Source organism: Vidua macroura, chromosome 3, assembly GCF_024509145.1.
Source record: "Vidua macroura isolate BioBank_ID:100142 chromosome 3, ASM2450914v1, whole genome shotgun sequence".
In the NCBI taxonomy this organism is placed as follows: Eukaryota; Metazoa; Chordata; class Aves; order Passeriformes; family Viduidae; genus Vidua; species Vidua macroura.
Window position 1 is genome coordinate 53,462,006 of NC_071573.1, and position 12,013 is coordinate 53,474,018.

General features: G+C 46.2%; 1 protein-coding gene across 11 annotated transcripts in view; it reads right to left on the reverse strand.

Moving 5' to 3' along the window:
• Window positions 1–9,498, reverse strand: part of HIVEP2 (HIVEP zinc finger 2) — a 135,804-nt gene extending 126,306 nt beyond the window's left edge. For 10 of the 11 annotated variants that reach the window (XM_053974667.1, XM_053974659.1, XM_053974664.1 and 7 more), the window contains exon 1: window positions 9,109–9,498. The gene's annotated coding sequence lies outside the window, so the exon portion shown is untranslated. Of the gene's footprint in view, window positions 1–6,674; window positions 7,030–9,108 lie in introns of those variants that run through there. The other variant, XM_053974665.1, reaches the window with a different exon arrangement.
• Between the last annotated feature and the right edge of the window lie 2,515 nt (window positions 9,499–12,013).

Sequence of the window (12,013 nt, forward strand, 5' to 3'; positions counted from 1 at the left end):
TTCTGTAGGTTAAAGGGACATTTGATCTGATAAAAATAACTTCCTGTAGGCAATTATAATCCACTGTCAGTCACATTCAAGATCCTATTGATCTTCCCCTCAAGGCCTCATCCTCAACCAGCATACATCCAAAATTGTGTATTTAACATCTCTGTTTTCTTCTGTAATTAATAAGGTTGTGAGTGAGAAAGAAAATTAAAAGGTTTCTCTCATATTCACTCCATTTGTGGAAAATAAGCTACACTGAAGTTTTGAAGAGGTGTGCATAAGGGAACTCCATGGTCCCATGTGTCTTTCTCTTTCCTGCCATGTACAGGGTGATTTGGGGAGCAAGGGAAGGGAAGTCAGGGTACATCTACTGCAAGGTACTTCACTGTTCCTACAGAAGAATGAGCAAAGACCCCAGACACACCACTATAAAGCATCACAGAGAGGACATACACCAAAACTAAAGCAAAGGTTCTTCCTGTGCACTCATGTTTTACAAGTGGATGTGTCCAGTCCAGCCTCCCGTCACAGAGGGTTTGGGTCTATCACCCCTGCATGAGGAAATCTGTACAACTCAGAAGCAAAACAAGCATTTCCAAGTGACATGTAAACACATCCTGTCCTTGCTCCAAAAGAAAAATTTGGAAGACCTGATATGTTTCCATTCCCTTCTCTATTACTTTCTAACCTCTCCTTCAAGCCTGTTCATAAAGGTAAGATACAGAGTGGTTGAACTTTTCCCATGAAGAGATCACTAATTTAACAGAATCACTGAACAACTATATGAGCTGAGCTAAAAAACAAAGCAGAGAAAATGAACATATTGTATGTCATCCTTTTGCCTCCCCACATTTCACAGACCAGAGTCCTGTCAGACCAAAGAAAGGAGCTGTCATACTACTGTATATCAGCTCCAATTTACAACCTCACTTGTTTAGAAAAAAAATAGCTGACTCAAAATTGCCCTACTGATTACTCCAAATCATGTAGTAGGTTTACTTATGCGTGGCTGACTATAAAGTTCTTCACCAATAATTAACATTACTCACTACAATGAATTAAGTCAAAGATGAGCACAATTTGTGTGTTTAATTAGTAATTAGGTAAATCAGAGATAAAAAAATATATGACATATCAAACATGACTGGACCAACTTCACTGTCCTCTTGATCCCAATATTTTCCATCATAAAAACCAACTGCAGAGGTAGCAACACTGTATTTGATATCACTCTAGAACAAATACCTTTCTGCCAGTTTGTATTTCACTAACACCATTTCCTCCTAAGCGTATTATATAAACGACTCTTACACTTACCACAGATTTCTTCAGATGTATCAGTAACATCTTGCTAAGCCTGTACCAAAATTCAACTGTACCTCACAAATTAAATACATGTAGCTTATCCATTATTTAAACGTTATGAAATCAAATATTCTAGCCAAGCAGCTGTGTGAAAATATTCACTTTTAAAGGGATTTTGTTACTGTTGTAGGACCAAGCATAAAATAATGGAACAGACTGCAAGTTTTGTTTGACATGAATTTACTAAGAATGTTGGAAGAAATTAAATTCACATAGCTTTGAAGAGATTTGAAAGCAAAATCACTTTGCTCAAAGAGCCTAGTAGTATAGCCTCACCTGGTGACCAAAACAGATTATCATATCAAGACAGCAGGAAGATGTCCAACTTTATAGTCTCACAGTTGATAGTTTAATCCTATTTTTACCAAACTGTAGAAACTTTTATTGACCTACACAGGATGGGGAATCTGTATGTAGGAGTCTATGAAAGTCCTGCCAAAGATAAATGCTTTTCACAAAAGAACTATTTTACTTCAGACAAATACACTTAAAAGGCTTTTCATAAACAGTTTCAGAAATTGCATTCATAAACATAATTAATTTTAAATGGGAAAAAGTCAAAATTTGTCCATTTCTATTGTTACAGAAGACCATGAATAGTACTTGATTTTCTTTTCTAAATCATTAACAAAGCAGTTTGAGAAATTCAACTCCCAAGATAAATCAGTGTTTCACAGGTGTCACACAGGACTCAGTTGAACACTGTCAGCATGCAGCGGTGTTAGTGAACTGCAGGCCTGCACAACGCTCTAGGGCGTCTCTTTCATTGCTGATGCTTGTGTAGAAAGAAAGAAAAACACATCCAGTCCTCAGTAAAACTGACAACAGTTAAGAGCAAATATATATTATTTTTCAGCTAACTGAACTATTTATTTTAGCTGTCTTTGAAAGACAAGCAACATAAAACTCCACATACTTCTAGAACTTTTGTAAGCACACTACACACAAAATGAACTACACTGACCTGTGAAGACTGGTAATAGATGCCAGCAATTTACTTCTCTGTTGAATACTGATTTTGGTCTAAACTAAATAGTTTTTGCTCTAACTAAATAGTGTCATGTCTTGTTGTCAAGGAAGGGTAACCTCAGTTATTATTTCATACTATTCTTCCCTGACACACTACACAGGTTTTGTTTTAATGCAAGCCACAAACATAAAACACATAAATACAGAGATATGCAACTTTTATCTTACTTAAACCAACAAAAATGACGAAAAAAAATACCGATATGTAACAATACCCCACTGTCTAATAAGACTAATTTTGATAACCCTGATCCTGTGCCATTAGATTTTTTAACTTAGAGCTCTTTTCTACCTAAGCACGGATGTTGGGCTATGGAAAACCTGCTCAATAAATAATATTATTTCAAAAAATCCTCTGATGTTTTCTCATATCTTACACTGTGCAGTTGGAATTTTCTTTCAGCTTTTAAAATTTCTTTAGCAATACTATTCTCTGTAGCCACAAAAGTCTAAACTTCATCATAAATTACAGAAAACAACTTGGAATTTTTCTGCTTCATTTTTTAATGAGTATTTTCTTATGAAGAGGGTCAAACTGTACTTTATTGCATTACTTTTAAAATGTCACCCGACACTAATTTCAATTCCTGTTCGCTCCTCTAGTTTTCACTGCTCTATTAAACTGAACTGTACATGCAAATTACCTAACTGCTTTTCTTTGTATGGAATTTCCAATAAACTACTACCTGAATAAGAAATTTTCTGTAGCAGTCAAACCTTGAATTTCTCCTGTATGACACAACAGCAATTAAGCTATGCCTTCCAAAAAATACTGTACATCCTTTTCCCCCCACTTTTTTGCAACTTGCATAAATCAAAGGTTTTAGCCAGAGCTGCAGCAGTTTATTATGACTTACATAAGTTGCAGTTAAGTGAACCTCCACATTTAAGCACAGAGGTATTCTTTACTGTTCTTTTTTGGGTGTGCAGGATCAAATTTATTGTACATGAGTTGCATTTTTCAGACTCTGTAACTGTATTAGGGCAGAACTATCAACTAACAGGAAAAAAGAAGACAAAACAAGAAAATAATTTTGTGTAAAACACAAATTGAGGTGCAACAAAACAAACCCATGTGTACATGAAGTGGCTATAAACTCATTACCTACTGTAGTAATTATTACTACAAGTAATTATTACATTACTTGTAGTTACCATGTCATATTTAGAAAGAACTTTTCTGCTGAAACCAAGTTTACACTGACAGCAATAGAATGTGCATAAACAGACCCAGAAAAAGGGGATATTATCACTATACAAGCTGGTCATATCAGTATAATCATGTACCTGGGGAATTTACATCAGATAATTAAAACCATATCTATGCACTGTATTATTTAAGAAAACCACTCAAGTGGTACATTTTTGGGTAGGTATGCGCTGAGACTCCCATCCAGAGAAAGTGAAGGGGGAAAAAAGCATGCACAGGTTTTTGCTTATTCAAGTAAAAGGTAATATCCAAGTTCAAAAAAACAGAAAAAGAGACACATCCAGGGCAGAACAAGGAAATACGGAAACATAAGCAATACTGTGTCCAAAACCAGTTGCTGTTACCCTGGCATACAGAGAACAGAGTGACCATTTTGCAGACGTACAGAATGTGCCTGAAAGACAAATGAAAACAAGCACCCAAAATCCACAATACTTCCTCAAAGCAAGAAGAAGCTTTTATGTTTAGACCATATCAATGATGGCAAGAATTTAATCACAAGACAATAAAAAAAGGCAAGCAAATCCTGACAGACAAAATTGCATATGGTAATTAATGTCTTATTATTCTACACTGGGGATTTTGAAACACTGTATAAGATTGTTCCCCCATCTATATCCTCTCGCACCTTTTCCATGCTTATAGCTTTGGGAAAGAGAGTTCTCAGGGACAAACCTTACTGGGGACAACCTACTACAAATGAGTAGGGAGGGTAAAGCTAATTGTTTAATCTATGAACAAAGCAGAATGGTGAAATAAGATGTCCATGGTACCTCCCACTTGCTATTTTAGTTAAAAAGAAAAATTTAAAACTCTAGATGTTTCCAGATATTAACATATTCTTTAACTTCACTAATGATTTCTTGAAGTCTAAACAGGGGCTTGCTATTTGGTTGTCATGGAAAACTTCTAATATTTCTATTTACAGTGGATTCTTTTCTCTCAGGCTGTCAGACCAGCATTTTCACAAGTCCTAATTTCACTCGAAAATTAAAAATATGGCCACAATGAACTGCTTTTTAATATTTCCTACTGAAATAGGGGAGTTGTTGCAAAGTCTTATAAAAATTTTTAAGCACCCAGAAGAGAAACAAAGCTGTACAAAGCTGCTATTTCCCATCAGAATGGCACAACCAGCTTGAAACTTTCATTGTTCTATCATAATTCTGTGCTGCTTTATTTAAATGTAGCATCCCAAATTACTGACTATGTGAAAAATACTATTCTCTATTTTCCATCTAGCTTACACTTCCCATTGTTGTTTCTTCACTTTTAAGCAACTGCTAGATATTCTATTGAAGGAAAAAAACAACAACAAAAAAACAAAACACCCAAACAAACAAAACCTCTAACAAGCAAATGGTTAAACTACAGAAGAAAGCCAAATAACTTAAAAAATATTTAATCTGTAACATAGTACTTCAGAGATGCTGTTTAAGAAATCTTGAGGAAAAAAAAACTGCCTCTTTAAAAAAAAAATAAGAATTTTTAAAGCAGTTTCCTCATAACTTATCGGACCTTTTTCAAATAACAAAAGTATGCAGCCTCTGCACTCAACACTCCTGTTCAACTCCCAAAAGTATTAACAATTAACTCTTCCTGAAGCCTTTAACCCGTAAGAATAATAATAATAATTATGCATTCCTCCTGCTTGGAGGACCAATAATTTAAAACCACATACTGACAGTCTGAGGTAAAATGGATAAAAATATTTTCTCTTTACCCTGTGTGAAGACCACTGACATGAAGAACCAACTTTTCATGGGCCTGATTTGTGATGGGACCTAAGACAGAGGAAGTCAGTATTCAGCTCTGGCAATTTACCTGCAATCCTTAGGCAGAATCAACTACAAGCAGGTAGTACTTGCTGAGCTGTACAGATAACTATCAATATAACCAACCACAGCCTATTATAAACCCCAGCACACTCAAATTTGAAGGATGGCAAGCCATACTTCATAATCCAAGTCACATTACTGTGACTTATACATTACTATGACTAGTATACAGGAATACTCTTAAATAGCAAGCATTCTTCTCTTTGATGGGTAAGTATTGCAGTACTTCACTAAGTAAACCACTTCTGTGAGGCACACAGCTCCTATATTCCCACTACCTTACCCAATATGGTTAAATTACAAAAGCAGTAACAGGAACTGCCCCTGCTATTGACCAAAAATGATGAGCAGAGGGACATACAAAATGGTACTCATTACTTTCGCTTCTGTTTAAATCCAATTCACCTTTATTTTTTTTTTTTTAAAGCACCTAAACAAATGAATAAGCAAAGAAGTTCGGCAAAATGCTCAACAATAAATGTCCTGCTTTAAAAATGTCCAGCTTAGTTACAAACATGCAGACCAGGGTCATAAATTTGCTCACGCAACTGAGTACAGCCAATGGTATTAGAAATAGTTAAAAGTCAAAAAAGAATAGCCTTGTAGGGTGCCACCACATAAACTAAACATGATATACTGCCAAACACTCAAGTAGACACATGTACCATTATTCAGCGAGGACCACATCAATGCATATGGCTCTCTGTTTTGTCTTCATAGTAACAAGAAGGTTTGTAAACAGATCTCACATATGAGGCAATCTAGTCACTTGAGACTCTAATAATCTGCCTTTATAAAGAAGCATTCTGCACTGTTGCCACACAGTTGGACTTAGATACACAATTAAAAGTCCTCTACATTTGTGCTTTGGGACAAGTGCTGCTCAATTCTATCCTAATCCATAGCAGTGAGATTTTAAGAAGTCACCTCAGGCAGGACGTATAGAACTGCTATGCCCAACAGCCATTGGAAAATAACATCCACACAACAGACTACAAAACATTTAAAATGCGGATCGTCCAATCAACAAAAGAAATGACACACTGGTTTCATACTGTATCACTGCCACCTTTGCACAGCTGAAAACCACAGTAATCTTCAATACACTTGCAGATGACAGTAGTAACTTATGAAAACTCACATGAAAAAAGCCCTCTCAGCCTACTCTACAACACTTAATTTTTTTGAGATATGAGACAAAGCAAAAAAAAAAAAAAATGAAGAAAGTTTCAGATAATCCATACCTGAAGTTTCAGAAATATCTCCTGAGTGGAAGGATCAGGAAAGATTTAACATCTAAGTGTAAATAAATATAAACTCCAGAGGATTTCCCGGCCTGAGGATACACTGCATCTACCTCAATATGCCCACGTGCTGTAAATCTAACAGGCAGAGACTCTCCTATCTTTGAAAAACAGATGCACTTTTTTAGCATGTCTGTATATCATCTTCACTACCAAAATATTGAGGATTCCACACTGTGTCCTGATAACCTGAGGATCAAATTCCTCTGGTAATCCACAACAACAACAGAACGTAAAACAGGGTCCACTGAATTTGTACCTCGCTAGACAAGTAGTTCCTTTAATCTAGTAATTATTCTAATTACCCGGTGTCCCCAGAACTCCTGATGATGATGACCGGAGCCCCCTTGCGCTGGGAGCTGCACGAACACACGCCTGCACCCGCAGCTCCGGGAAGCAGAGAAATAGAGACCTAGCCAGCAATGCTTCTTTTTTGCCACCCTGACCACTTTGTTTACTTCTTTCGTAACAGCTCTCTGTATAAATTCATTAGAAGAGAAAAATAAAGAAAAAGTGACACCCTTGACTAAGCCAGCACAAAACGTTTAGTGCCCCCTCTATTATTTAATAATGCACAAACCCACACAGATTTAATATTAAAGTAGGCATCACTTTAAAATGAGACAAGAGAAACTATTTAGCTAAATATTTCTGCTGAAACTCATTAGTATTTCGGTTACCTTAGTTTAAAAAGGTTTTTAAGAATTATTGCCTAAAACCCCCCAACTCTTTAGTGTTGCAGCAGAAGTTTCATTTCTGCAACTATCATAAAAAAACCCAAAAAAAAAAAAAAAAAAAAAAAAAAAAAAAAAAAAAAAAGTTTGACCATTAGTGCCAACTAATAAGAAAAACAGAACCCTTTTCCGGGAAATTAAGCTCTGAGAAGGTTTATCGTTGTCCTGGGGCGAGCCCCGGCCGCCTGCCCACGGAGACAAGATGTGCTGGCCGGCGGCCGGCCGGGACCCCGGGCCAGGCGCGCTGGGGCGGCGGGGCCTCCCACCGGCTTCCCCACCCGCGGGCCGGAGTTCTTGGGGACACCCACCACCTGGAGCCCGGACATCACCACCCACCGTCCCCTCCGCCTCGGGCTCCCTCTCACGAGGGGAAGGCCGTGCGGCGCGCCAGCCCCCGGCAGGAAGGTCGGGGCGGGCTGCGGGGCATGACCCGGGATAACCCGGGGCTTTCCCCCGCCTCCCCCGCGCCGCTTGACCCCGACGGCGGGGACACGGCGGAGACGCGGCGGGGCAGCTCGCCGCCCCTGCCCGCCTCCCGGTGCGGAGCCGGCGTGCGGTGGTGTATCCTATGCGATATCCTATGCGACAGGCGCGGATGTGCCGCTTACATAATCGCCGCCGGCCGCACACGTACCCCGCATTACATAAGGGATCGTGCCCCCGCCGGCCCCCGCGGCAGCCCCGCCGGCGGGCGGGGGGACAGAGGGAGGGAGAAAGGGAGGGACCCGGCGGCGGCCCCGGCCGAGCCCCTCGTTAACCCCCTTCCTGTGGCGTTTACACGTCATGGAACATTCCCGGAACGGGCCAACGTCCCACCCACTTCAGGGAACAGTCACCGCGGCGCAGCGCGCACACGCACTCTCGCACACGCACCCCGGCGCGGTGCCGGGTGTCCCCGCACACACACGCACTTCCCCCGTGTCCGGCAACCCCGCGGGGACGCGCTGGCAGCCGGGGCACACCCCCTCCCCCCGCTACCTCCAGCGCCCTGCCCACCGCCGCGCCGGGTGGCCCCGGGCGCCCCCCCCGCCTTGGCGCCCCCCCCATCCGCTCCCGGGGCGCCGGAGGCCGCGATGAGTGCCCCGTCGGGCCGGCCCCCCCGCGGGCGCCTCTCCCCGGCGGTGACCATGCCCATTCCCCGCCGCAGGAGGGGATTACGCAAGGCAGCCTTCTCCTCATCTGCATACACTTACAAGCCGGGTATTCCCCACATTTCCTAACGGCGTGTCACCGACAAAGGCCTGTCCCCGCCGTGTCCCCCTCCTGCGCCGGCTCAGCGGGAAGGGCCGCCGGCCGTGGTGCCCCCGGGGACGGTGCCGGTGCCTGGCAGCGCCTGGAGCCGCCGCCACAGAGGTGACTTACCGGTCCGGCGGTTTTACAGCCCCGCCGGCTTCCCCCGCCGGCGCCCTCCCGCCACCTTGCCCTCCATTTACCCCCGCAGCCCCGGGCGGCACTCGGAGCGCCGGCCACAGATCCCCCCGCTCCGCTGAGCGCCCTGCCTGCCGCGGCCCGACCCCAGCCCCGCGGCGCCCCGCACCCGAGCCCCGCCGCCCCGGCGCGGCTGTCAGCTGGTGCCGGTGACAGGGAATGAGCGGCGGGCAGGGAGGAGGGGGCTGCCCGCAGCAGCCGGTGCTGCTCACCTGGGAAATCACCGAGGAGGAAGGAGGGAAGCCCTCCCGGTGCCCTTGTTGTTGTTGCTGCTGCTGCTGATCCCGCCGGGCGCTCGTGTTGCTCCTTTGCTAAGGGCTCGCCCGGAGTGAGGCGGCTCGCGGAGCTTCTTTATATATAAAGACAGACAGAGATATTCCAGCGGCCAAGGGGCGCCCGCTTCACGCGTTTATCTTAAGGCAGGTCATTCCTCTCCCTCTTTTTGGAAAGGCTCATCACCATCTCCCTGACAGTGGCGGAGGGGCTGGTGTTGCACGGGGGAGAGGCGGAGGCCCGGGAGCCGCAGCCCGCCCTGGCCGCGGCGGGAGGGAGCGCTCCGCGCTGCAGGCGGCTCCGCCGGGCTATTCCTGGCACCACTTCCCAGAACAGAAGTTACAGGGCGGCGAGCGCGGAGCGAGCGCGGGGAGCGCGCCGCCCGTGACGTCACCGGGTCCCCCCGCGCGGCGGCGGGAGCGCTCCCGGGCGCGGTGCTGGGCGCTGCCCGCCCTGGGAGCTGTGCGGGGCGGGAGCCGCGGGAGCTCCGCGCCGGGGAGGGCGCGCACCGAGGAGGCAGGGCCTCGCAGGGCGAAGCCGCGGCCTCTCCCCGCCGGCGGAGATCGCCGCTCCCCTCCCCCTCCCCGCCGAGGGAACTCCCAGGAGAGCCAGTCCCGACTTGCCGTGCGCAAGACGCGCGTCCTCCCGGCCTGAGAATTTCCTCCGAGGACGCGGGATCCTCCTGCCCCCTCCCCTCCCTCCGCTTCCTTTCTCTCCCTCCCCCGGCCCCTCCACCCCCTCGCTCTCGCCCGGCCGAGATCACGTTATCTGTCAAGGAGAACAATACACCGCCGGGGCTCCCCGTGCCGGCCGCCGGTCCCGGCTTCACAGCCGAACGCGGGTCTCCCCCGGGCAGGGACCACCCCGACCCTCGCTCACCCCTCAGCACGTGGCCCTGGAGGAGGGGCGCGCATCAGGCCGGCCCGGCGGGGCTCGCCGCCGCCCCGGAGGGCAGGGAGCCCGCCGCGCCGCCCCGAGCTGTACCGCAGACATACGCATTTATTGCAACACCCGCTCGCCGCCAGCGCCGCGGCCGAGCGGAGCGAAGCGCCGGCCCCGGGAGCAACCCGCGCCTCTGGGAGAGCGGGCGGGGGACGCGGGCGGTCGCCGCGCAGCGCCGGGTAACGGGGCTCGCACCCCCCCGCCGCCGCTCACGGGGCTGCCCGCGGCCAATGGGGGCCCGCAGCGCCCGGAGCGGGGTTCGGCCGGGCCGGGGCCGGCTGCGGGGTCGCTCTCTCGGAGTAGCCCCCCCGCCCCGGGGCAAAGAGGCGCTGCACGGGAAATACCCTCCCGGCCGGGCGAGGCGGAGCTCGTGCTTCCTTGAGACATCCCACCGCCCTTCCGCGGTGGTCGGGAACCCACCGGGGGTTTTCGGAACCTTCGCCGAAGCAGGACCCGGCCGTGGTCCCGCACCGACACACGCCCCGGGTCCTGCCGCTCGCACTGTATTTGGGTTAGTGAAGCCTGAGCGCGATTCCGGGGAACAGCGTTTGTATTCCTGAGATTTGCCACGGCTGCTCGGAGAGTGAAGCTCAACCGGCTGGTTCCCTCTCCCGGCCGCTCCGGCAGTGCGGGGGTCCCTTGCCTGGCCTCGCCTAGTTTGGCTTTGCCGTGGCACCGGCGCCCGCTGGGTTTTTGACAGCGGGTCTTCATTTAATTTTTAGAGCAAATTTTCTTTTAGGAAATCCATTCCGCCGCGTTTACAGGCTACTGGAAGTTGATTCAAAGTGATGCCAACTCGCAGCACCGTCACGGTGACATCAAAAGTCATACTTGGCATCTGAGATTATTCTTTTGACTGAAATCAAGAAAAAAATCAGTCTCATGGATGAAAAGGAAAAAGTTTATACCTAAATCCTGAAAGCAATGGTTCTTATGCCAGAGTAAATAAAACCATTATTTCATAATTTTAGTAGCTAAGAATTTTAAGTTGTTCCTGCATCTTTTAGGGACTAATAACAATTTAGTGCTTAGAGTTGGCCATACAGGGACATAGAAGGGCATAGAATCTATTAATGTGCTACTGTGGTCTTTGGCCCCTGTTAATTTTGGTGATCTCTGAGTCAGGTTCCTAGTGCTTCATTTTGCTCAGTCCAGGAGGTGCAGGAGAGTCTAAGTATTTCTTGGGGTTTCCCTCAAGTTATATAGGCACAAGATCATGTGACCATAATTTCATGATAAATTATGACTTTTTTTACAAATAAGACTTGCTCCTACAAGCATGTTCAATACTGAGAGGGCTGAACAAAGAGGGTTTTGCTCCTTATTAGGTCCATGAGCATGTCTGTTTTCCTGATTTTGGTGTAAGTGATACTGTCATTCCTGACACTGAGTATTGTTTGACTGGAATTATTCTGTATGAACAAACATATTGACTTTGGGCTTGTGATCTTTATTTGATGTCATGTTAGAATAAGTCAATGGGAAATGGGAATGCTTAGGATTTGTTTCAAATTGAAGTTTTCCCATCCTGCTGTTTTCTACAACAGCAGCATTTATCTCTGCCCCCAAATGATGGCTGCCAGTATCTTCCCCTCTGGGAGGCTGCAGACTCCTGACCAGCACCTTTGACTTCTTTGTGTATGCCCAGCGTTGTCATCCTCTCTCCTCCCTCTCACAAGACTTCAGAAGTTAATTTTTACTATCACAGAGACCAGCCCACAGAAGGTACTGCAACAAGGTTCAGTGTTCAAAATAGGAGTTTATTTACAGTCAGTCTCAGAGCAAAGTAAAAAAATGTTTCTCCATAATGCTTTTCAAAATAAGGGTCTTTTTCCAGTTATGTTGGTTACCTCAAGAAGCTATACGTATGTGCTTTCCCACATTCTCTTAATATTGCACTAT